This window comes from Festucalex cinctus, chromosome 19 (genome assembly GCF_051991245.1).
Source record: "Festucalex cinctus isolate MCC-2025b chromosome 19, RoL_Fcin_1.0, whole genome shotgun sequence".
NCBI classification, from domain to species: domain Eukaryota; kingdom Metazoa; phylum Chordata; class Actinopteri; order Syngnathiformes; family Syngnathidae; genus Festucalex; species Festucalex cinctus.
Window position 1 is genome coordinate 10,768,213 of NC_135429.1, and position 27,173 is coordinate 10,795,385.

General features: G+C 36.5%; 1 long non-coding RNA gene across 2 annotated transcripts; it reads left to right on the plus strand.

The window, feature by feature from the left end:
- The first annotated feature begins 335 nt into the window (after positions 1–335).
- Positions 336–14,968, plus strand: LOC144007556 (uncharacterized). 2 transcript variants are annotated; one of them, XR_013280217.1, is made up of 11 exons: positions 336–478; positions 569–649; positions 1,085–1,138; positions 3,293–3,376; positions 3,727–3,801; positions 4,166–4,315; positions 6,488–6,570; positions 11,530–11,615; positions 12,003–12,200; positions 14,103–14,187; positions 14,715–14,968. It is a non-coding gene; the product is annotated as an uncharacterized LOC144007556 (long non-coding RNA). The 2 variants fall into 2 exon arrangements; XR_013280218.1 differs by having other exon boundaries at positions 4,166–4,282.
- The last annotated feature ends 12,205 nt before the right edge of the window (positions 14,969–27,173 follow it).

The following is a 27,173-nucleotide window of genomic DNA, read 5'->3' on the forward strand; positions in this document are numbered from 1 at the left end:
TAGTAATTTTCAGAACTACTGATTTACAGCATTTCCTATACTGACCAGGAGATGGCGACAGTGTGGCACCGGAAGGTGATCTGGAATGCATTTTCAGCACAAATGCCACCACCGCTCACTACACACGTGTAGGAAATTGTTAGGACCAATCCTGTTAATGAAAGAAAAATAAATAATTAAATAAAAACATTCAAAAACAAATACAAGTTCACTTTGGTTCATGACTGACTTTGACTTTTGTGGCCGGAAAAGCAACTTTTGCAGTTCTGATGACAGGCCAACGGGTGGCGCATGTGTGCAACAAGTGGAAGAATTTGATTGGTAGATTGGCGTCAGGCTTGCAGTTTATAATGCGACAGGTGTGCGTAAGATTGGTAGATTGGCGTCAGGCTTGCAGTTTATAAAGCGACAGGTGCGCGTAAGGCGGTTGTGTAACAGGTTAGGAAAGATGGCGACTGCACTCGTGGCTTTCTGACAGGTAGGTGCGCACACGAGCAAATGTTCGCCTTTTTTTTATTTTTTATTTTTTTAAAAGCCCTTTCTCGCGATGATGTTTTGCTTCTTGCAGGATTTGCACACTTAAAGAACACAACAGCGGCTGAGGTTGGAGCACGTCACGTCAAGATTCACTTAGCTTCATTTACCGTGGGTGGGTTTGCGCTTTGTTTTGTTAACGTTTCAAAGTTTGTCTTTTGTTTTTCATGCTGGCCAGCATTTCTATTTTTTAACTATAATCGACCCGCCTGATGGCTTTCTACTTGAAATTGAGCTGTGGAGCTGTGAGGGTTGCTCGTCTGGAGCAACGTGATGGCTTTGTCTTTTCTTCCACTTGCGTTTGTCGTCATTCTGTTACTAACTCGGTGGGTGTCCTCTGACCACATAAAGATTTTTCTACCGACTCTTGTGTCACTGCAAAAATTCTTAGTTTGTCAGTAAAGTGTACTCTGAAATGGCTAACCTACGGTTAGCTGCTAACAGCTAGCTAGCCTCCTTGTAGAGTATGAATATGAGCTTTTAAGTTAAACTACTGTGTGTTTTACTTATCCATTTATTTATTTTTTTGTTCCTGTGATCTGTGTTGTAGGGCAAATGGGTCGAGCTCAAGAAGCAATCAGCGTTGCGGATGACACGAGACCAGGTAACTCTAGTTTATACGACAAAGCAATTTATTTTGGTTACGTGTTAGTGCTTAGCTAGCCAGTAGGGGTGGGTGATGAGGAGGGAATGCCAAAAATTGATTCTCATAAGTAGTGATAAACTGACTTTCTGAAATTTTGAACCGGTGTGGTAGGTTCACTACTTGAAGCTTCATTCAGACCCCTTGGGTGACCTCTAGTGTCAGTAGCTAATTGTGCATTTGGGTCCATCCAAAAGAACCCCTGCTAATGTGAAACACTTCTTGCGGATGATAAAATGTATTACCATAGCAATTAGGCAATTCACTTGGTAATGCAACTGTGTTAATTTGTACCCTGCTGTATGAATTGCAACAATAAAAGAAAATGGCTTGGATATTTGACACTATTTCTTTGTTAGTGCTTGCTTGATGTACTGAATGCTTGTATGCTTTTGAGTAACAGCAATTTTTGCACCATAGAAGGGCCAAGTCTGTTCAAAAAATATAATTATTTTTTTTAACTCTGTGCATTAAATGCCAAGAATGGTACATGCTTGTCAGCATCATCTGTGACTTGGTTGTCCTAATAATTTTAGCAATGTCCATTAAGGTAGAACTGCAAATGGATGCACAATATCAACACTAATCATAATTTTGCATGTCAAGTCATCTTTATTTTATGTAGTGCTTTCAAACAGCCTTAGATGTCACAAGTGAGTGTATTGTACTCTTTATTTGCTAGCACCAAATCAAAATGCTTGACCGCTTCCTGGATGGCTCCAGCCAGAAAGTCAAACTGACATACAGTGGCTATTTGTAACATCCCATATGTGTAGAATGGGGACATGTCATTTCAGTGCACTGAATTTCAAGTCTGTCAAACTGAAGCAGTCGGCTGATCTGGTTGGAATGAAGCAATGAAATAGTTTGAATGTCATCAAGTGAAGCAAGCTCTGGCTCACTGCTTCACTAAGCCGCCTATCCAGTTCAGTGTGCGTCCGTGTTGGTGGCATCACTACCTACACCTATGAGTAAGTTATTTCATAATGTATCAAAAAGTAAAAACTCCTCTTGCAAATGTGAAATGACTTGACAGGTTCTTGTAGCCATCAATGGCTGTCTTTGCCCATTCCTCATGGGAAAAGGCCTCCACTTCTTTCACATTTTGGCCTTGTTAGGAGACTGTCTTTACATCCCTTTGTAGATTCTCTCCTAAGTGGGTTGATGGCCACTTCAGAATCTTGCAGCACTTTGTTTGCAACCAGACATTTGGAGTCATGCTTGGAAATGTCCTGTTGCAAGGTCATGGAGATAACTACACTGATTGTCCAGGCTGGTTTTGGATGATGATCCGCTTCCCTGACGACATCTTCTTGCAGTGCTTCAACTTCCTCAATGGACACTTGCACTATTCTAGTAATGTTTAGTATCAAACTGTCAATTGTTGCCTATTGGGCATCCATTGCAGCCTGGTCATCCTGGGAGGGGGATTACCACATCTGCGGCCCCTTCTCAAGTTTTTTTTTTTTTTTTTTTAATTTAAGTTTTTCCTTGCCCTTTTGTGGTTTGATCAGGGGATGTCGTTACTATTTGTCAACTGTGGGCATGTGAAGCCCTTAGACTTGTGATTAAGGGCTATATAAATAAACTTAACTTCTTTTACAGGGCTTGTTCTTCCTTTCCCTGACTTGATACATCAACCAAAGAGTTCAAATAGTCTTGTTGCCCCCTGAGAAGAAAATTCCACAATCTTTGTGGCTTTTGAGTCGGCTTCTATTTAATTTTTTTAACCCCGCCCCTTATTCTTCCTCCTATGCTCTCAAAGCAGTCACCAACAGCATCCTTTGTTAGGCCCAGGTTGCATTTCCACTGTGCCTCTTAACTTGTCATTTATGCCTCCAGTCTTCTCTTCTTGTTTGCATTTGCCATCTTTTTATCGTCATATCCTTGCTGAAGAAGAAAAAATGGCTTCTTTGAACTTCACCATTTCCTCTGAAAGGAGGAAGAATATCATTTCAAACATGTTATCTGCTTAGAGGGAAGCGTAAAATTGAACATGTATTTCATACAGTGCCTTAGTTTATAAAAAAAAAAGTGTAAAATTTGTCACTTTTCTAAAGAAAGTTGTCTGTGTAGTATAATTAAAATGTTTATTTCCTGTGATGTGTTTTGCAGGGCAAATGGGTCAAGATCAAGAAGTCATAAGGCCAAAACTGGGTTTTGTTGTACATTGCGGATGAGCCGGCTGATACAAGACAGGTAACACGAGTTCACACGACAAAACAAACATTCCTTTTTTTTTTTTTTTTTTTTTAAAACCACTTGCTGTATCCAATCTCCTAATCGACTTGTTAGCTTGCACATGCTCATTTCGGTTTAGTGCACTTTTCTTTACTGGCTTTGTTCTTCCTTCTCCAGAGTTGATCCCCCCCCCCTACCCCCAGCCCATTTCATAATAGTTCAAAAATGTACCCTTTAACAGAAATGCATTCAGTTAATCTTAGATTTGAGTGACGTCTGGGTGTAGTGTTGAAAAATGATTTGTATAAAATTTGGCACTAATAAATAATGGTGTGTAATTAAAACATTTCATGTGAAACGTTTTGCAGGGCAAATGGTCTAGATCAAGAAGTGAGCAGCACAAAACGCTTGTTGGTTGCGGGTGAGCCGGCTGATGAGACCAGGTAACTAGTTCACAAGACAAAACAACCAAAACCTTCCTACGTTTTTGTCCCAACTCCATTCCTTGTGTAATGACGGGTGGAAAGGCACCGCTGGCCGGTTGGCAAGCGGGTCAGCCGCCCCCTTTTTTTTTTTTTTTTTTTTTTTTTGTGGCTGGCCTGCTTGTCAGTCGGTCAGCGGTGCCTTTCCACTCGTCGCCACATGGGGAATGGAGCTAAGTTAGCTTAGCTAGGCTAATCTAGCATGCTACCTAGCTAGCATTCTAGCTAGCTAGCTAGACTGCCACCTAGTTGCGGAGTAAATAGTTATTTTGTTGCTGTGATCTGTTACTACAGCTTCTGTAATTTTGTGTAATCTATTTTGCAGGGCAGATGGGTCGAGATATAAAGCTACCAGCATCAAACTAATTTTCCTGCCCTCCAGCAAAAAGTAAAATGTGAGAGCCAAGCTGTAGGGGATGGGACCTCGATTTGATGGCACTCGGTGAGTACCAACTGCAGGCCCCAGCTGTGGAAGGTAAGCAACTCGACAAATTTGGTCCGACACTCGACGCAAGCACCACCAGTGCTGTTGTGCTTTGGTTACCCGTAGCAGGAAGCGTGCAGCAGCAAATTTTAGACTCCAGCCATGTAATGACCAGTTGCTGAGTTGTTTGCATTTCTTTCCTCATGTTTGAATGGGGTAGCCTAACATCCCCATATATTATTTGAATGTCAGCCGAGCCTGGAGCTGTTTGTATTTCTGTGAATATTCAAGTGAAAAGCCATTAAAGTGACCCATTACTGATTTTGTATTTTACTGTGTGGAATAGTGACATGAATAAAATGTAAAAAATAAATAACTGACTACATAATTAGATTTATTTTAGTTTTTTAAGGTCTTTTTTTTTTTTTTTTTTTTTTTTTTTTTTTTGAAAAGCATCTTCGTTTTTATTTTGTGAACAAAATTGTTTTTTGAATTTTAGTTTTTTTTGTTAGTTTAGTTAACTAAAATAACATTTAATAGCACCTGTTTTTCAACGCCTTCCTTTTTTTGACATTCTCCATACATTTATTTTATTTGAACTCAGTCAAATTCCATTTTGAGCATATCGCGGGCCACAGAAAAATAGACGGTGGGCTGCAAATGGCCCCCGGGCTGTAGTTTGGACACCCCTGCTTTACAGCTTGTGTATAGTTTTTAAAATTTGCCACTGTGCTTGAGTGATTTATTAAACATATTGCATGTCAAAGTGGATGTAATTCAAAGGGAGTAGGAAGAAGTACAAGAATTTCTCATGATTGTGTTCAATAAAGTATCAAATAAAAAAGATGCTTTTCTTAATTCCATAGATTGTCGTGACTTGTTAACTCTCCATTGCACTTTATTTTTTTTCTTGTTTCTAATCAGATCAAATAAGGACTTGGAAAATGAACAAATGCAACGTAAATCAGTGTTTGTTTTTTGTTTTTTTTTTCCCTGTGATGTTGCTTTTGTGACTTCCTCAGACAAAATTAGTCACCTCTGTACTTGGGATTAATACAACACTTTGGGAATGGAAACTAGATCTGAAATCTAGCGCGACAAGCTTCTTGCAATTCTTTGCCCAAAGGCCACCAGTTCGTTCACACGTTGGCCTTGTTTGGCGACCAGTCTTCTTGCATGACACAGCGGAGTCCCCATGTTGGGCGATGGCCACTTGAGAATCTTCCAGCACTTTGGAGGCATGCTTGGAGTTGTCTTGTTGGAAGGGCCAAGCTTGGATCTCCCAAGCTTCAGCTTTCTTTTGCCTTCGTTTTCCTTCTCCAGACATGTCGATGCGTAACTGAAGAGTTCAAATTTTTGTCTGGTTGCACCTGAGAAGAACATTCCACGACCTTTGTGCTTTGTCCACATGGGCTTCTGAGTCCACTTTTCTTGTACTTGGAGCGCCCACAATTCTAGCGTGGAAGCCTTGTCAATGTGCACATTTTTATCATGTGGACTGAAAGACATCCTTCAGACAAATATCAGTTGTACAGCTGCCATCTGGGGATTTCCCCCCCCCCCACACCTTTTACTTGAGACATGGAAAAGCAGTCACGGCCAGCCTGGTCTTTCTGCCGCACCAGGATGATTTCCACTTCCTTTTTAAACTTGGCACTTATGCCTCCAGTTGTGTCAAAATAATTCTTTGCCCTCTTTATATTTGTATCCTTGCTTATTAATGAAACTGACCTCTTTCCCTGGACTTGAATCATTTTGCAAAGCCACCATTGACCTTCTGGAAGCAGGAAGATCACATTTAATTTACCTGTGCTTAATGTTTGACACCTACAGGTCTTTTCAACACCTGGAGATCAATTGGTTATACAATTTTGAAGGGGTTGGCTAATTTTGTCTGTGGAAATCATGGAAAAGACATTTCTTGGTATGGTGTACAGAATGTAAGAAGTGTATTTGACAAGCTGTTCAATCTGACTAAGCAGTGTTTAAGTTGTCAGCAGAGGGGTTGAATGTAATTTTTTGAGCTTATTTTTTTTTTCTCCCCTCACAGGAAGCACAGCAACATTTGAATGAAATTTCCTTTTTATTTCCAAAATGTACCATTCAAGTAACTTATTTTTTTAGATTATGAATGTTGTTGAATATTTTTTTACAGTGCTTTTTTGATTAAAATTGGGCGCTCTTCTATGGTCTAAGATTTTGTTCCTGTGATCTATTTTGCAGGCAGATGGATCAAGAAGCAACCCCGACCAAAGTAATCTGGGTTTTGTTTTACATTGCTGATGAAGCGGCTGACATGAGACCAGGTAAGGCTAGTTCACGTGACTTGGGGGGGGGGGGGGGGAACTTCATTTTGTCCTGGCTCCTTTCCCTTTAATGACAGGTGGAACGGGCACTGCTGGCAAGCAGGTCAGTCGCCCCCTTCTTTTGCAACTGACCTGTTAGTTGGTCCCCGAATAGGCCATACTCGGCACCTCACAGAATTAGGACATGTTGGGTCTTAATAAAAAAAAAAAAAAAAAAAAAAATCAGCATATACCTTGTATAAATTACATTTATATATGATTTACAGCTGGTTTAGTTTTTCAAATTTGCCACTGTGCTTGAGTGCTTTATTGAACATGTACACATATTGCATGTAAAGGGGATGTCATTCAAATGTAGGTTAAATCTTCAAAGGGAGTAGGAAGAAGTTCTCAATCTTATTTGTATTAAATAAAAAAACAAAACATGTTTTTCTTAATTGCATAGATTAGCATGACGTGTTAACCTTACATTGCACTTTATTTCTTGTTTCTAATAAGGACAAATGTATGCAAAGCCTATTCCGGCCAGTAATATAAAGGTTTGTTTTGTTTCTTTCCCCACCGTCAAACCGCCAGTGGAGTTTTTTTCATTTTTTTTATTTTTACATGTTCGAATGAGAGTCCGCCAGTGGGGGGGGAGAGTAATCTATCAGACATCCATGCGGCACGTTGCGCCCTCCAGTGGCGAGCAAAGTTAAACAGTTATGAAGACCACGTCACACTCGGCGAGCATCGAAAAGCCGACTATTAAATTATTGTACTTGGCAACATGTATTATGATGTGATTTGTGGCGTTATAGACAGATTTGCGATAATAGCCCATTAGCAAGGTTGCACAAACTGGACGGGTGACCAACGGTTTATTGGGATTGCCATTACGCTCATTTTGGTTGTGCGCCTGCATCGACAGCACGTAAAAATGGCCTGAAATTAGAATCTGTGTGGTTGAATCCGATGGAGGGCTTGCGCTTGCCGCATGGTATGGAAACCCATTCTCGCTTTAATAAAGACGACTTAGATCAGTGGTGTCCAAACTACGGCCCGGGGGCCATTTGTGGCCCGCCGTCCATTTTTTTAGTGGCCCGTGACATATGCTACAAATGGTATTTGATTTGGTTCAAATAAAATAAATGTTTGGAGATGGTCAAAGTAAGAAGGGAAGGTGTCGAAAACCACAGGTGTTATTAAAGGTTATTTTAGTAAACTAAAAATCAAAACAATTTCGTTAATAAAATAAAAGCAAAGATGCATTTAAAAAAAAAAAGGAATAACTAAATTTCATGTTTACGTAACTAACTTAAAAAAAAAAAAACAATTATAACAAACATGTCCTTCGTTTTAGTCTTTGGTAATTAATTTAATGCATGAGCCTTTAGGGATGATTTTAAATGTTTCTTCGTCGGTTTGTATTTTGATATAAACCAGAATGACGTCGCTCCCATGGTGTTTTTTTAATATTGCTCACAAGTAATACACATTTAATAAATAAATAAAACTAATACTGAAACTAACTAAACTAAAACTAAGCGTTTATTAACTCATTCACTCCCAGCCATTTTCACAGAAGCAGTCCTGTTCGCTCCTGGCTGTTTTACTGGATTTTGACTGATTTTTGCAAGGCCCACAGAATATTGTTCAATTGCTATAAAAGCCTGGAACCTATCAAAAGAAAGATTAAAGTCTCTTCTTTCATCAGGAAAAGGTGTTTGTTTCCATTTTGCAGCAATTAGCATTAGAAGACAGCAAAGTTTCATCAGTTTTCACAAATCTATTCAAAATTGTAATTGAGTTTTTTTTGTTTTTTTTTTTACATGGCCCTGGTTGATCTCCTTTGCTCTGCTGCCACCTGCTGGCCGTTTGTGTAATAACCATTTCTGCAACCGTTCTTTGCAGTTCAGAGGCTGCATCAAAGCCTTCTGTATGCTCTAGTGTTAAAAAACAAAAAAAAAACGTATAAACACTTACTTGGGACACTTACAACATTAAAAAAAAAAGTTTTACACATTATTGGGAGCAAATTAGTTAAGAACTAAAACTAACAAAAAATAAACAGAACCACACTGAAAACTAAAACTACCTAATTAAAAAAAAAAATAAACAATGAAAAAAAAATTCCAAAACTATCAAACCCTACTGCAATATTACAAATTGGTTTACATACTGTAGCATTTTTCTAAATATGCAAAAGCACAAATTATTTGTACAATTTTTAGGACTAAACACAATTTCTCTTCATAACATTGTGGCCCTTGCATCCTTCTGATTTTCTGTATGTGGCCCTCAAATGAAAAAGTTTGGACACCCCCTGACTGATTGTCGTTGAGTGTGACGTGGTCTTCATAATTGTTTCAAACTTGGCTCGCCACTGGAAGGCGCAAAGTGCTGCATGGAAGTCTGATAGAATATCTCTCCCCCCCCCCCGTTTGAACTTGTATAAAAAAAAAAAAAACACACTTTAATTTACTGGCGGGAATGGGCTTCCATACAAATGCAACCCAAATTAGTTAATTTATTTTTAACGTACCATGAAACATTGGTTTGATTTCCTCGACCAAATTATTCAACCCCATAGTTGCATCGATACTTGGGACAGTAGTACAACACTTTTGGCGTAACACCTTTCAGATGTGGGATGTAGCTTGCCACAAGGTTCTTGCAGCCATCGACTGGTATCTTTGCCCATTCTTCATGGGGGTGGAAAAAGCCGACACTTCTTCTTCTTTCACATTTGCCTTGTGTTCAGCAACTGTCGTCTTCATGACACATCAGAGATTCTCTTAAGAAGTTTGGATCTTCCAACACTGTCTGCATCCAAACTAAGAGATTTGGAGGCATGCTTGGAATTGTTGTTCTGTTGGAAGGTCCGTCAGTTAAGCTTTATCATCACTGACTGTATCAAATTTGACACCCACCGTCTCCTGATTGAACTGATGGTACCTTGCACATGCAGTCGATTTGCACGTATCCAAAGAAGTTCTCGCTTCGCCTGACATCTTGAGCAACCAAAGAGTTCAAATTTTGTCAGGTTGTCCCTGACAATAGCATTCATGACATGTGGGCTTTTGAGTCGACTCTTCTTGTACTTTGACTATCAGTTGCACAGCTGTCATCCGGGGATTCCCCACTTTTGCTTGAGGTATCAACAGCAATTCCACTGACTTTTTTTTTTCTTTTTTTTCTCTTTTCCAACTTGCCGGTTCGGCCTCCAGTTGTCTCTCTCTTGTAAAGTTAGTTTTTTTCTTTTCCTTGCTCATGAATGGAAATAATCTCCCCTCTACCTGGACTTAACCACTTAGCAAAAACATCATTGACTGTCTGGAAGGAGGAAGAATGTCACATTTTATTTACATTTGCTAAATTTCAGACTGGCAAGGTTCTGTTGACGCCTACATGTGTTCTCACACCAAATTCAAAAAGATAATAGGTTGTAAAGAGGTAATTGTGGAGGGTTGACTAATTTTGTCCGTGAAAATTACTAAAAAGGATGTTTTTTGGTCGTAAAAAAAATTGCAATATACAAGACGTGTATTGGACAAGTTCTTATTTGATCTAATTAAACAAATGTAAAGCATGCAGAAACTCTTATCTCCAGGGGGGTTGAATAATTTAGAAATGTTGGAACATTTAAACATCTTAAGCACAGGAACATTTTTATTTTTTTTTCAAAAAAAGCACCTAACACATTTCATTTATCCTTTGATTTTACTTAAAGGGATAATTCAGCTTTTTTGACATTAATCTCTATTTAATCCTCACCTCCAGTGTGTGCGATCATCACTGACTTACCCCTGACAGCGTTCTGACACGAGTTCTGGTCCGGTGTCGGATGAGGGGAAAATAGTCCAGCAAGCTGGCTGGGGTCACGGGAAATAGTTTGTTTTTTTTCTTCTAAAAACAATTTGTGTTCAAAAGTGATACATTTGCATCACTAAACTCCTTTTCTGAACAAAGTCAGACGCCATTACCGCCGGCACTACTTTTCTGTTGGTTCGTATCTCAGCGCGGCGCCCCGCATGTCAGCTGACAGACGCACACTCGTCTAGAAGTTTCTTTTCGGCGGTGGAAGGCGCGACTATCAGCTGCCTACAGGGCGCCGCGCAGTGATACGAACGAACAGAAAAGCAGTGGTTGGCGGGAATGGCGTCTGGCTTTTTTGAAGAAAAGGACTTTAATGATGCTAATGTATCACTTTTGAACACAAATTGTTTTGAGAAGAAAAACTTTTATTGCTGTGACACCAGCCAGCTTGCTGGACTATTTTCCTCTCGTCCAACACCGGACCAGAACTCGTGTCATTGAATGCTGTCAGGGGTAAGTCAGTGCTGATTGCACACACTGGAGGTGAGAATGAAATAGTGTCAAAAAAGCCGAACTATCCCACACTCCCAGCTGTTTTCACAGAAGCAATCCTGTTCGCTCCCGGCTGTTTTACTGGATTTTGACTGATTTTGAAGTCTCAGAGAATATTGTTCAATTGCTATAAAAGCATGGAACCAACCAAAAGAAAGATTAGGAACAGAAAGTATGTTTCTATCTGTTTCTGTTTTGCAGCAATTAGCATTAGAAGAGAGCTAAGTTTCATCAATTTTCACAAATCTATTTAAAATTGTAAGTCATTTAGATTTTTTGTAGATGGCCCTGGTTGATCTCCTTTGCTCTGCTGCCTCCTGCTGGCCGTTTGTGTAATGACCATTTTTGCAACTGTTCTTTGCAGTTGAGAGGCTGCATCAAAGCCTTCTGTATGCTCAACCATTAAAAAACGTATAAATATGTCTTTGGGACACTTACATTAAAAAAAACATATTTACATGTTACTGGGAGCAAATGAGTTAAGCATGTCGTATTGAATATTGAAGTAGATTGTTTTTGATTAGGTGAAAACATTGCCACTATTCTAAAGTGTGGGTGTAATAGAATAAAATGTTTTTTTTTTTTTTTAATTCCTGTGATGTTTTGCAGGGCAGGTGGGTGGAGATGAAGAAGCTACCATCGCCAAACAAATCTGGCTCTTCGTTTAACTTGGCGAATGAGAACCACGAGACCAGGTAACCAGTTCACACGACAAAACAAAACCATTCCCACAATTTTTGTTGTGGCTCCATTCCCTGTAATGACGGGTGGAAAGGCACCGCTGGCCGGCTGGCAAGCGGGTCAGCCGCCGTTTTTTTTTTTGGCGGCTGGTCCGCTTGTCGGTCGGTCGGCGGTGCCTTTTCCACCCGTCACCACACGGGGAATGGAGCTAGCTTAGCTTAGCTAAGCTAACCTAGCTATTGCTAAGCTAGCTTAGCTAAGCTAGCATGCTAACCAGCTAGCTAGCCTCCTGGCTAGCTAACTGCCGCCTAGTTGCGGAGTAAATGTTTTTCTTTTGTTGCTGTGATCTGTGTTACTTCAGCTGTTGCTGTAATTTTTTGTTGCTGTGATGTATTTTGCAGGGCGAATGGGTCGAGATCAAGAAGCTACCAGCATCAAACAGACCTTCCAACCCAGCCGGTCTGCCTCCCTCCAGCTACCAAAAAATAAAATAAATAAAAAAAATCAAATAAAATCTTGAGCAGTGCAGTAGATGACAAGTGGCTGGAGCCCGAATCATGGGGTTCAGTGAAGATAAGGGCAGGCCCCAGCTGTGGAAGGTAAGCGGTGGGCGACATATTGGGTCAGTTGTTCAAGCAAGCACTTTGTACAAAGTTGTCCTGTGGGCACCTGTAGCATGTTAGCCTCTAGTACAGTGGTGTCCAAACGACAGCCTGCCGTCCATTTTTTTTTTTTTTTTTTTTTAGTGGCCCATGAGATGCTAAAAATGGCATTTGACTCAGTTCAAATAAAATAAAAATGTTTGAAGATGGTCAAAGAAGGGAAGGTGTCAAAACACAGGTGCTATTAAAGTTTTTCAGTTAACGAAAAAACTAAAATTCAAACAATTTAGTTTACAAAATAAAATAAAAACGGACGCTTTTTAAAAATGAAAACAAATAACATTTTATGTGTATAAAACTAACTATAATTAGAGCAAAAATGTACTTTGTTTTAGTCTTTGGTTGTTTTAATGCATGAGCCTTTGAGGATAATTTTAAATGTGAATTTTTTTTAGATTTGTTTTGATATAAAAAGGAGTGACGTTGTGCCCATGGTGTTTTTTTTTAAAATATTGCCCACAAGTAATACACATTAAAAAAAAGAAAAAACTAATACTGAAATTAAACTAAAACTAAGCATTTATTTAAGAACTAAAACTTACAGAACCACCCTGAAAACAAATTAAAACAAAATAAAAATTTCCAAAACTATAATAACCCTACTGCCATATTACAAAGAAACTGGTTTATGTACTGTAGCATTTTTCTAAATATGCAAAAGCACCAATAAATTTGTAAAATTTTTAGGACGAAACACTTAAGATTATGTGGCCCTTGCGTCCTTTGGATTTTATGGAGGTGGCCCTCAAATGAAAAAGTTTGGACACCCCTGCTCTTGCACGACGCTTAAAGGGGCATGATGCAAATTTGGACTGCCATTTGAATGTTAACCATATTTTTCACCTGCACATGGTTTAAGAAATGTGTTTATGGACAGGAGGCACTACTGTGGCACAGTGACTGTTGCCCCTAATTTTCCTGTAAAGTGAAATAATGGTGGACTGTTCTGGCTGAACTCTAACTTTTGCTCTGAGTGTGACCTCATGCGCCTTCACGCTATTGTCCCTTTACAACGGTGGCACTATTTACTCTTTGAGGTACGTGATGGCACTTCCGCTTTTTTAATCTCACAGCCGGCAGTTTCGCCAAAAATAGCTTTGGCATGGATAATTAACACTGCTGGCTCTGTACGTTTAAGTAAATACACTGACCAGCATGTGTCTGACACCCTCCCAGCTTTTGGTGTGAATGCAGCAGGAGTGCTAAGACATGGCACGCTATAAAACTAAGTGTCCAGCAAAGCCGACTTGATTCGTTGATTTCCTGCTTTGTACATGTTTGATTACATTAATAAAAAATAAGTGTCAACGTACTGCTATACTGTCATTGGGTTCACAGGAATGGACGATTGACATTGGGAATGGTGCTTTATTAAACATAAGTTGTAAAAGTGGATTGGCATAGTTCAAGTGTAGTTTACATGTTCAAAGGGAGTACCAGAACTCATGTAGTCTTACTTTGCTATAAATGGGTTATGTATTAAAAATAAAGCATGCTTTTCTTAAATGCATAGATATTAGTGACTAAAACCTTCACCATCGTGTGTGATGTTTCAAAAGAGTGAGAATTTGTTCCTGTGATCCGTTTTGCAGTGCAGATGAAGCTACCAGAGCCAAGCAAATTAAGGTTTTGTTTTACGAAGCACGGCAGCGTTTCAAGTCCAGTTCATTGTTTAAAAAAAGCACCCCTTTAACAAACACATTGGGTTTTAGATTTTACTTATGTAGTGTAGGATATTGTACAGTGCCTTATAGAAATAGATTTTTGTCACTCTTGTAAAGTATGCTGTCTGTGTAAATAAAAAACAAACTGATTTATTTCATGTGATCTGTTTTGAAGGGCGAACGGATGGAGATGAAGAAGTGATCTGCACCAGACGAATCAGGGCTTCTGTTTTACGTTGCCGGCTGACGAACGACACCAGGTAACACTCGTTCACATGACAAAAAAACACAACCTTCCTTCCTCTATTTGAGGACTGGCTCCGTTGCCTGCGCAATGACGGGTGGAAAGGTATCGCTGGCCGGCTGGCAAGCAGGTTTGTCTTGGGAGGGAGGGTGGTGGCTGACCTGCTTGTCAGTCGGTCAGCGGTGCCTTTCCACCCGTCGCCACACGGGGAATGGAGCTAGCTAACTTAGCTAGCATGCTAAGCTAGCCTCTTTGCTAGCTAGCATGCTTAGCTACCAAGCTAAGCTAGCCTCGTGGCTACCTAGCATGCTAAGCTAGCCTCGTGGCTAGCTAGCATGCTAAGCTAGCCTCTTGGCTACCTAGCATGCTAAGCTAGCCTCTTGGCCAGCTAGCATGCTAAGCTAGCCTCTCGGCTAGCTTAGCATGCTAAGCTAGCCTCTTGGCTAGCTAGCCTTCCGCCTAGTTGCGGTTTAAATGTTCTTTTGTTGTTGTGACGTGTGTTACTGCAGTTTTCTGTAATTTTGTTTATGAAATATTTTGCAGGGCAAAAGTGTCGGTGAAGCTACAGTCAAGCAAATCTTTCTACCCAACCAAAAAGAAGAATACAAATCAAAGCCAAGCAGCAGGCGCCAAGTGATGGGCGCCCGATTCATGGCACTCGGTGAAGACCAACTGCAGGCACCAGCTGTGGAAGGTAAGCCTCGGCTGGTCTGACTCTTGTGTCATATTTCTGTGAAATGCCATCATCGTAATTTATGACTGTGTGGAGAACTTTAAATAAAATTGAATGTGTTCGATTCCAGTCTCTTGGTTGTAATTAGTTTAGATCTCCAAGTTACTCCAGCGATGTTGTCAATATAACCGAAACTATCTAAACACAGCAAATTTTGCTACCTGCTAGAAGCATTTGTGGTAAATGTCCCCTTTTTTATATATCAAGTGGAATATTACCGAGGTAGATCACAGTAAAATTAAGAAAGTTAAAAGTGGATTATTGATGTAATTGTTGTAACCTCCTTCCAGTAGGAGTAAAGTTTGACATTCCTGATCTACATTGAAAATGGGTTTGACTGGTTACACTTCATATATTTAGAAAATGAGAATGTATCATTATCATGCAGCTTGTGCAACATTATTTTAATGTTTGATCATGTTTACACCAGAAAAACAATTGGGCCTAATTTTAATTTGGTTGTAATGGAAAAAACAAAATTTGTTAATCTTAAACACTAATGGAAGCACGATTTAATAAACATAGATTGTACTCTGAATGATGGACGTTAGATTAATTTCCTTGTTGACCTTGCGGCTTACCGGTAGCTCGCTCACTCATTCCTGTCTTGACTTTGGATGATTGTTTTTGAACGGTTAACTTAAGGCTGTGTATTTATGAATAGTGAGTAAGGGCAATTTCATTTGTGGAGTTGGATGACTGTGGTCCAATAAAGGTTGAAGTGAACACTTGTCCTATTTATTATTTTGATGTTGAGAGAGAAAAATAGCTTTTAAGATGTTTAATGGCCCCAGTTGGACTAAAGTGTCAAACTAAGCAAGAATTACATCCACTGTGTATAAATGCTAAACATGCTTTGTTTAGGGTGCATTGCTCTCCTTGCGCTGTTAAAGTCAAGGGAGTTTCCCTCGCCGTGGGCTGATATTAGGCAAAAATTGGCATCTGCCTTATTTTATTGTTGATGGCTGTTAAATTTTAAAATGGGTGCTTTTATTCAGTGTGCTTTGCAAGTAGACCCCCGACCTGCCAAAGAGGAAAGCAAACGCAAAGGTAAGACTTGACCCAATTTGCAAATCCCTGACTTTTGTCTCACATGACTCAAAATGGCTGGTAAAATTGATTCCTTCAAACCCGAGTGGCAACTCTGCCAGCAGATCTGCAAGTGAAAGTCACTCGTGTCTAACTTGTTTCTGCTACAGAAAAGCATCGTCGTGACGACGGTTGCATTTGGGCCACACAAGAATGCCGGAAGCAAAGAAGTGAAGACATTCGTTTCTCAGCTGGTCAGTAGTTGCATAGAAGATGCACTTGAAATAAAGTGAAATCAAAGAAGAAAATGTCAGTTCTCCTGCTATTTATTTGGAAAGCCCTTCACTGGTATAAATGTTAAGCAGATGTTTGTCTTTATGAAAAGACAAACTAGCCGTCATTGTGTAAGATGTGAAAATCTTTTAACATGCAGCTTTTAAATAAAGGTTGTGCTGAAAGGCATTTAAGCTGCTTGTTGAGCTGCTTTCAAATAGTAAACATTGACGACAACTTTTTGTCCTGAGCAAATCAAAATCTGAATCAATCCAGACAAAAATTATATCAGTCGTATCCTGCTCTAATGTTGACGCCAAAAGAATTTTCAAAGATGTTTGTATCATACGAATACTCGGGTAAGTTCACTGAACATCTGATAGAGGTCATTTAATGCTGAATTATGACTTGACCAAAAAGAAAAATGTTGAATGGGTGGCACGCTATTTACTTGTACACCTTCATCCACACTTAGTCATACTTTTATACACAAAAAACACTCATATAAACAGAATAAACTTGTGCGCTTGAAATACTTAGTTTAAAAAAAAAAATGATGCACTTTAAATACTTTTACACCATCCAAAAACTTACACTTGAAATACTTTTACAGTCAAAAAACTTATACATGCAAAATACTTTAGTCAAAACTGACACACAAAATACTTTGTCAAAACATAAATTCAAAATACTTTACATTCAAAATACTTTATTCTCAAAATACTTATACATTCTAAATACTTTACATTCAAAACTTATACATTCAAATACTTTACATTCAGAATACTTCATATTCAAAATACTTATACATTCAAAATACTTTATTCTCAAAATACTTTACGTTCAAAATACTTAATAGTCAAAATACTTAATAGTCAAAATACTTAATAGTCAAAATACTTAATAGTCAAAATACTTTATAGTCAAAATACTTTATAGTCAAAATACTTTATAGTCAAAATACTTAATATTCAAAATACTTATACATTCAAAATACTTATACATTCAAAATACTTATACATTCAAAATACTTATACATTCAAAATACTTAATATTCAAAATACTTAATATTCAAAATACTTTATTCTCAAAATACTTTATTCTCAAAATACTTATACATTCAAAATACTTAGAATTCAAAATACTTAGTATTCAAAATACTTTATTCTCAAAATACTTATACATTCAAAATACTTAATATTCAAAATACTTATACATTCAAAATACTTAGTATTCAAAATACTTAAACATTCAAAATACTTGGTATTCAAAATACTTTATTCTCAAAATACTTATACATTCAAAATACTTAGTATTGAAAATACTTTATTCTCAAAATACTTACACATTCAAAATACTTAGTATTCAAAATACTTATACATTCAAAATACTTTATTCTCAAAATACTTATGCATTCAACATACTTAGTATTCAAAATACTTATACATTCAAAATATTTAGTATTCAAAATACTTTATTCTCAAAATACTTACACATTCAAAATACTTATACATTCAAAATACTTAGTATTCAAAATACTTATACATTCAAAATATTTAGTATTCAAAATACTTTATTCTCAAAATACTTATACATTCAAAATACTTAATATTCAAAATACTTAATATTCAAAATACTTAATATTCAAAATACTTTATTCTCAAAATACTTTATTCTCAAAATACTTTATTCTCAAAATACTTATACATTCAAAATACTTAGAATTCAAAATACTTAGTATTCAAAATACTTTATTCTCAAAATACTTATACATTCAAAATACTTATACATTCAAAATACTTAATATTCAAAATACTTGTACATTCAAAATACTTAGTATTCAAAATACTTAAACATTCAAAATACTTGGTATTCAAAATACTTTATTCTCAAAATACTTATACGTTCAAAATACTTAGTATTGAAAATACTTTATTCTCAAAATACTTACACATTCAAAATACTTATACATTCAAAATACTTATACATTCAAAATACTTAGTATTCAAAATACTTAGTATTCAAAATACTTACACATTCAAAATACTTAGTATTCAAAATACTTATACATTCAAAATACTTTATTCTCAAAATACTTATACATTCAAAATACTTAGTATTCAAAATACTTATACATTCAAAATACTTTATTCTCAAAATACTTATACATTCAAAATACTTAGTATTCAAAATACTTAGTATTGAAAATACTTATACATTCAAAATACTTAGTATTCAAAATACTTATACATTCAAAATACTTTATTCTCAAAATACTTATACATTCAAAATACTTAGTATTCAAAATACTTATACATTCAAAATACTTATACATTCAAAATACTTATACATTCAAAATACTTAGTATTCAAAATACTTAGTATTCAAAATACTTACACATTCAAAATACTTAGTATTCAAAATACTTATACATTCAAAATACTTTATTCTCAAAATACTTATGCATTCAACATACTTAGTATTCAAAATACTTATACATTCAAAATATTTAGTATTCAAAATACTTTATTCTCAAAATACTTACACATTCAAAATACTTAGTATTCAAAATACTTAGTATTCAAAATACTTATACATTCAAAATATTTAGTATTCAAAATACTTTATTCTCAAAATACTTATACATTCAAAATACTTAATATTCAAAATACTTAATATTCAAAATACTTAATATTCAAAATACTTTATTCTCAAAATACTTTATTCTCAAAATACTTTATTCTCAAAATACTTATACATTCAAAATACTTAGAATTCAAAATACTTAGAATTCAAAATACTTTATTCTCAAAATACTTATACATTCAAAATACTTATACATTCAAAATACTTAATATTCAAAATACTTGTACATTCAAAATACTTAGTATTCAAAATACTTAAACATTCAAAATACTTGGTATTCAAAATACTTTATTCTCAAAATACTTATACGTTCAAAATACTTAGTATTGAAAATACTTTATTCTCAAAATACTTACACATTCAAAATACTTATACATTCAAAATACTTATACATTCAAAATACTTAGTATTCAAAATACTTACACATTCAAAATACTTAGTATTCAAAATACTTATACATTCAAAATACTTTATTCTCAAAATACTTATACATTCAAAATACTTAGTATTCAAAATACTTAGTATTCAAAATACTTATACATTCAAAATACTTTATTCTCAAAATACTTATACATTCAAAATACTTAGTATTCAAAATACTTAGTATTGAAAATACTTATACATTCAAAATACTTAGTATTCAAAATACTTATACATTCAAAATACTTATACATTCAAAATACTTAGTATTCAAAATACTTAGTATTCAAAATACTTACACATTCAAAATACTTAGTATTCAAAATACTTATACATTCAAAATACTTTATTCTCAAAATACTTACACATTCAAAATACTTTATTCTCAAAATACTTACACATTCAAAATACTTATACATTAAAAATACTTTGCAGAACGCGCTTGGGATTAGCACAGACACTAAGCAAAAGACACTTGGAATTGGCACACACCCTAAGTAAAAGACACTTGGAATTAGCACAAACACTAAGTAAAAGACACTTGGAATCACTACAAACATTAAGCAAAAGACACTTGGAATCACTACAAACATTAAGTAAAAGACACTTGGGATTGGCACAAACACTAAGTAAAAGACACTTGGAATCACTGCAAACACTAAGTAAAAGACACTTGGAATTAGCACAAACACTAAGTAAAAGACACTTGGAATTGGCGCAAACACTAAGTAAAAGACACTTGGAATTAGCACAAACACTTAGCAAAAGACACTTGGAATTGGCACAAACACTAAGTAAAAGACACTTGGAATTGGCACAAACACTAAGTTAAAGACACTTATAATTAGCACAAGCACTAAGTAAAAGACACTGGGAATTAGCACAAACACTAAGCAAAAGACGCTTGGAATCACTACAAACACTAAGTAAAAGACAGTTGGAATCACTACAAATACTTTGCAAAAGACACTTGGAATTGGCACAAGCCCTAAGTAAAAGACGCTTGGAACCACTACAAACACTAAGCAAAAGACACTTGGAATTAGCACAGACACTAAGTAAAAGACATTTGGAATTAGCACAAAACACTAAGTAAAAGACACTTGGAATTGGCACAAACCCTAAGTAAAAGACACTTGGAATTAGCACAAACACTAAGTAAAAGACACTTGGAATTGGCACAAACACTAAGTAAAAGACACTTCGAATCACTACAAACACTAAGTAAAAGACACTTGGGATTAGCACAGACACTTAGCAAAAGACACTTGGAATTGGCACAAACACTAAGTAAAAGACACTTGGAATCACTGCAAACACTAAGTAAAAGACACTTGGAATTAGCACAAACGCTAAGTAAAAGACACTTGGAATTAGCACAAGCACTAAGTAAAAGACGCTTGGAATTAGCACAAGCACTAAGTAAAAGACGCTTGGAATCACTACAAACACGAGGTAAAAGACACTTGGAATTAGCACAAACGCTAAATAAAAGACACTTGAAATTAGCACAAACACTAAGTAAAAGACACTTAGAATTAGCACAAGCACTAAGCAAAAGACACTTGGAATTAGCACAAACACTAAGCAAAAGACACTTGGAATCACTACAAACACTAAGTAAAAGACAGTTGGAATCACTACAAATACTTTGCAAAAGACACTTGGAATCACTACAAACACTAAGTAAAAGACACTTGGAATTAGCACAAACACTAAGTAAAAGACACTTGGAATTAGCACAAACACTAAGTAAAAGACACTTGGAATTAGCACAAACACTAAGTAAAACACACTTGGAATCACTACAAACACTAAGCAAAAGGCACTTGGAATTGGCACAAACCCTAAGTAAAAGACACTTGGAACCACTACAAACACTAAGCAAAAGACACTTGGGATTGGCACAAACCCTAAGTAAAAGACACTTGGAATTGGCACAAACCCTAAGTAAAAGACACTTGGAATTGGCACAAACACTAAGTAAAAGACGCTTGGAATTGGCACAAGCACTAAGTAAAAGGCACTTGGAATTAGCACAAGCACTAAGTAAAAGACGCTTGGAATCACTACAAACGCGAGGTAAAAGACACTTGGAATTAGCACAAACACTAAATAAAAGACACTTGGAATTAGCACAAACACTAAGTAAAGGACACTTGGAATTAGCACAAACACTAAGTAAAAGACACTTGGAATTGGCACAAACCCTAAGTAAAAGACACTTGGAATTGGCACAAACACTAAGTAAAAGACACTTGGAATTAGCACAAGCACTAAATAAAAGACATTTGGAATTAGCACAAACACTAAGCAAAAGACGCTTGGAATTGCCACAGACACTAAGTAAAAGACACTTGGAATTGGCACAAACCCTAAGTAAAAGACACTTGGAATTGGCACAAACACTAAGTAAAAGACACTTCAAATCACTACAAACACTAAGTAAAAGACACTTGGAATCACTGCAAACACTAAGTAAAAGACACTTGGAATTGGCACAAACCCTAAGTAAAAGACACTTGGAATCACTACAAACACTTAGCAAAAGACACTTGGAATTGGCACAAACACTAAGTAAAAGACACTTGGAATTAGCACAAACACTAAGTAAAAGACACTTGGAATTGGCACAAACCCTAAGTAAAAGACACTTGGAATTGACACAAACCCTAAGTAAAAGACACTTGGAATCACTACAAACACTTAGCCAAAGACACTTGGAATTGGCACAAACACTAAGTAAAAGACACTTGGAATTAGCACAAACACTAAGTAAAAGACACTTGGAATCACTACAAACACTAAGTAAAAGACACTTGGAATTGGCACAAACACTAAGTAAAAGACACTTGGAATCACTGCAAACACTAAGTAAAAGACACTTGGAATTGGCACAAACACTAAGTAAAAGACACTTGGAATTAGCACAAACACTAAATAAAAGACATTTGGAATTAGCACAAACACTAAGCAAAAGACACTTGGAATTGCCACAGACACTAAGTAAAAGACACTTGGAATCACTGCAAACACTAAGTAAAAGACACTTGGAATTGGCACAAACCCTAAGTAAAAGACACTTGGAATCACTGCAAACACTAAGTAAAAGACGCTTGGAATCACTACAAACACGAGGTAAAAGACACTTGGAATTAGCACAAACACTAAATAAAAGACACTTGGGATTGGCACAAACACTAAGTGAAAGACACTTGGAATCACTACAAACATTAAGCAAAAGACACTTGGAATTGGCACAAACACTAAGTAAAAGACACTTGGAATTAGCACAAACACTAAGTAAAAGACACTTGGGATTGGCACAAACACTAAGTAAAAGACACTTCGAATCACTACAAACACTAAGTAAAAGACACTTGGAATTAGCACAAACACTAAGTAAAAGACACTTCGAATCACTACAAACACGAGGTAAAAGACACTTGGAATTAGCACAAACACTAAATAAAAGACACTTGGAATTAGCACAAACACTAAGTAAAAGACACTTGGAATTAGCACGAACACTAAGTAAAAGACACTTGGAATTGGCACAGACACTAAGTAAAGGACACTTGGAATTGGCACAAACCCTAAGTAAAGGACACTTGTAATTGGCACAAACCCTAAGTAAAAGACACTTGGAATTGGCACAAACACTAAGTAGAAGACACTTGGAATTAGCACAAGCACTAAGTAAAAGACGCTTGGAATTAGCACAAGCACTAAGTAAAAGACGCTTGGAATCACTACAAACACGAGGTAAAAGACACTTGGAATTAGCACAAACACTAAATAAAAGACACTTGGAATTAGCACAAACACTAAGTAAAAGACACTTGGAATTAGCACAAACACTAAGTAAAAGACATTTGGGATTAGCACAAACACTAAGCAGAAGACACTTGGAATTGGCACAGACACTAAGTAAAAGACACTTGGGATTGGCACAAACCCTAAGTAAAAGACACTTGGAATTAGCACAAACACTAAGTAAAAGACACTTGGAATTGGCACAAACACTAAGTAAAAGACACTTCGAATCACTACAAACACTAAGTAAAAGACACTTGGAATTAGCACAAACACTAAGTAAAAGACACTTGGAATTAGCGCAAACACTAAGTAAAAGACACTTGGGATTGGCACAAACCCTAAGTAAAAGACACTTGGAATTGGCACAAACACTAAGTAAAAGACGCTTGGAATTAGCACAAGCACTAAATAAAAGACACTTGGAATCACTGCAAACACTAAGTAAAAGACACTTGGAATTAGCACAAGCACTAAGTAAAAGACACTTGGAATTGGCACAAACACTAAGTAAAAGACACTTGGAATTAGCACAAACACTAAGTAAAACACACTTGGAATCACTACAAACACTAAGCAAAAGACACTTGGAATCACTACAAACACTAAGCAAAAGACACTTGGAATTGGCACAAACCCTAAGTAAAAGACACTTGGAACCACTACAAACACTAAGCAAAAGACACTTGGGATTGGCACAAACCCTAAGTAAAAGACACTTGGAGTCACTACAAACACTAAGTAAAAGACACTTGGAATTGGCACAAACCCTAAGTAAAAGACACTTGGAATTGGCACAAACCCTAAGTAAAAGACACTTGGAATTAGCACAAACACTAAGTAAAAGACATTTGGAATTAGCACAAACACTAAGCAAAAGACACTTGGAATTGCCACAGACACTAAGCAAAAGACACTTGGAATTGGCACAAACCCTAAGTAAAAGACACTTGGAATTGGCACAAACACTAAGTAAAAGACACTTCGAATCACTACAAACACTAAGTAAAAGACACTTGGAATTAGCACAAACACTAAGTAAAAGACACTTGGAATTAGCGCAAACACTAAGTAAAAGACACTTGGAATTGGCACAAACCCTAAGTAAAAGACACTTGGAATTGGCACAAACCCTAAGTAAAAGACACTTGGAATTGGCACAAACGCTAGGTAAAAGACGCTTGGAATTAGCACAAGCACTAAGTAAAAGACACTTGGAATCACTGCAAACACTAAGTAAAAGACACTTGGAATTAGCACAAACACTAAGTAAAAGACACTTGGAATTAGCACAAACACTAAGTAAAAGACACTTGGAATTGGCACAAACACTAAGTAAAAGACACTTGGGATTAGCACAAACACTAAGTAAAAGACACTTGTAATCACTGCAAACACTAAGTAAAAGACACTTGGAATTAGCACAAACACTTAGCAAAAGACACTTGGAATTGGCACAAACACTAAGTAAAAGACACTTGGAATTAGCACAAACACTAAGTAAAAGACACTTGAAATTAGCACAAACACTAAGTAAAAGACACTTGGAATTGGCACAAACACTAAGTAAAAGACACTTGGAATTGGCACAAACACTAAGTAAAAGACACTTGGAATTAGCACAAACACTATGTAAAAGACACTTGGAATTAGCACAAACACTAAGCAAAAGACACTTGGAATTGGCACAAACACTAAGTTAAAGACACTTATAATTAGCACAAGCACTAAGTAAAAGACACTAGGAATTAGCACAAACACTAAGCAAAAGACACTTGGAATTAGCACAAACACTAAGCAAAAGACACTTGGAATCACTACAAACACTAAGTAAAAGACAGTTGGAATCACTACAAATACTTTGCAAAAGACACTTGGAATCACTACAAACACTAAGTAAAAGACACTTGGAATTAGCACAAACACTAAGTAAAAGACACTTAGAATTGGCACAAACACTAAGTAAAAGACACTTGGAATTAGCACAAACACTAAGTAAAACACACTTGGAATCACTACAAACACTAAGCAAAAGACACTTGGAATCACTACAAACACTAAGCAAAAGACACTTGGAATTGGCACAAACCCTAAGTAAAAGACACTTGGAACCACTACAAACACTAAGCAAAAGACACTTGGGATTGGCACAAACCCTAAGTAAAAGACACTTGGAGTCACTACAAACACTAAGTAAAAGACGCTTGGAGTTAGCACAAACACTAAGTAAAAGACACTTGGAATTGGCACAAACACTAAGTAAAAGACACTTGGAATTGGCACAAACACTAAGTAAAAGACACTTCGAATCACTGCAAACACTAAGTAAAAGACACTTGGAATTAGCACAAACACTAAGTAAAAGACACTTGGAATTAGCACAAACACTAAGTAAAAGACACTTGGAATTAGCACAAACACTAAGTGAAATACACTTGGAATCACTACAAACACTAAACAAAAGACACTTGGAATCACTACAAACACTAAGTAAAAGACACTTGGAATTGGCACAAACCCTAAGTAAAAGACACTTGGAATTGGCACAAACCCTAAGTAAAAGACACTTGGAATCACTACAAACACTTAGCAAAAGACACTTGGAATTGGCACAAACACTAAGTAAAAGACGCTTGGAATTAGCACAAGCACTAAGTAAAAGACACTTGGAATCACTGCAAACACTAAGTAAAAGACACTTGGAATTAGCACAAACGCTAAGTAAAAGACACTTGGAATTAGCACAAGCACTAAGTAAAAGACGCTTGGAATTAGCACAAGCACTAAGTAAAAGACGCTTGGAATCACTACAAACACGAGGTAAAAGACACTTGGAATTAGCACAAACACTAAATAAAAGACACTTGGAATTAGCACAAACACTAAGTAAAAGACACTTGGAATTAGCACAAACACTAAGTAAAAGACACTTGGAATTGGCACAAACCCTAAGTAAAAGACACTTGGAATTGGCACAAACCCTAAGTAAAAGACACTTGGAATTAGCACAAACACTAAGTAAAAGACATTTGGAATTAGCACAAACACTAAGCAAAAGACACTTGGAATTGCCACAGACACTAAGTAAAAGACACTTGGAATTGGCACAAACCCTAAGTAAAAGACACTTGGAATTAGCACAAACACTAAGTAAAAGACACTTGGAATTGGCACAAACACTAAGTAAAAGACACTTCGAATCACTACAAACACTAAGTAAAAGACACTTGGAATTAGCACAAACACTAAGTAAAAGACACTTGGAATTAGCGCAAACACTAAGTAAAAGACACTTGGAATTGGCACAAACCCTAAGTAAAAGACACTTGGAATTGGCACAAACCCTAAGTAAAAGACACTTGGAATTGGCACAAACACTAAGTAAAAGACGCTTGGAATTAGCACAAGCACTAAGTAAAAGACACTTGGAATCACTGCAAACACTAAGTAAAAGACACTTGGAATTAGCACAAACACTAAGTAAAAGACACTTGGAATTGGCACAAACACTAAGTAAAAGACACTTGGAATCACTGCAAACACTAAGTAAAAGACACTTGGAATTGGCACAAACCCTAAGTAAAAGACACTTGGAATTGGCACAAACCCTAAGTAAAAGACACTTGGAATCACTACAAACACTTAGCAAAAGGCACTTGGAATTGGCACAAACACTAAGTAAAAGACACTTGGAATTAGCACAAACACTAAGTAAAAGACACTTGGAATTGGCACAAACCCTAAGTAAAAGACACTTGGAATTGGCACAAACCCTAAGTAAAAGACACTTGGAATCACTACAAACACTTAGCCAAAGACACTTGGAATTGGCACAAACACTAAGTAAAAGACACTTGGAATCACTACAAACACTAAGTAAAAGACACTTGGAATTGGCACAAACACTAAGTAAAAGACACTTGGAATCACTGCAAACACTAAGTAAAAGACACTTGGAATTGGCACAAACCCTAAGTAAAAGACACTTGGAATCACTGCAAACACTAAGTAAAAGACGCTTGGAATCACTACAAACACGAGGTAAAAGACACTTGGAATTAGCACAAACACTAAATAAAAGACAC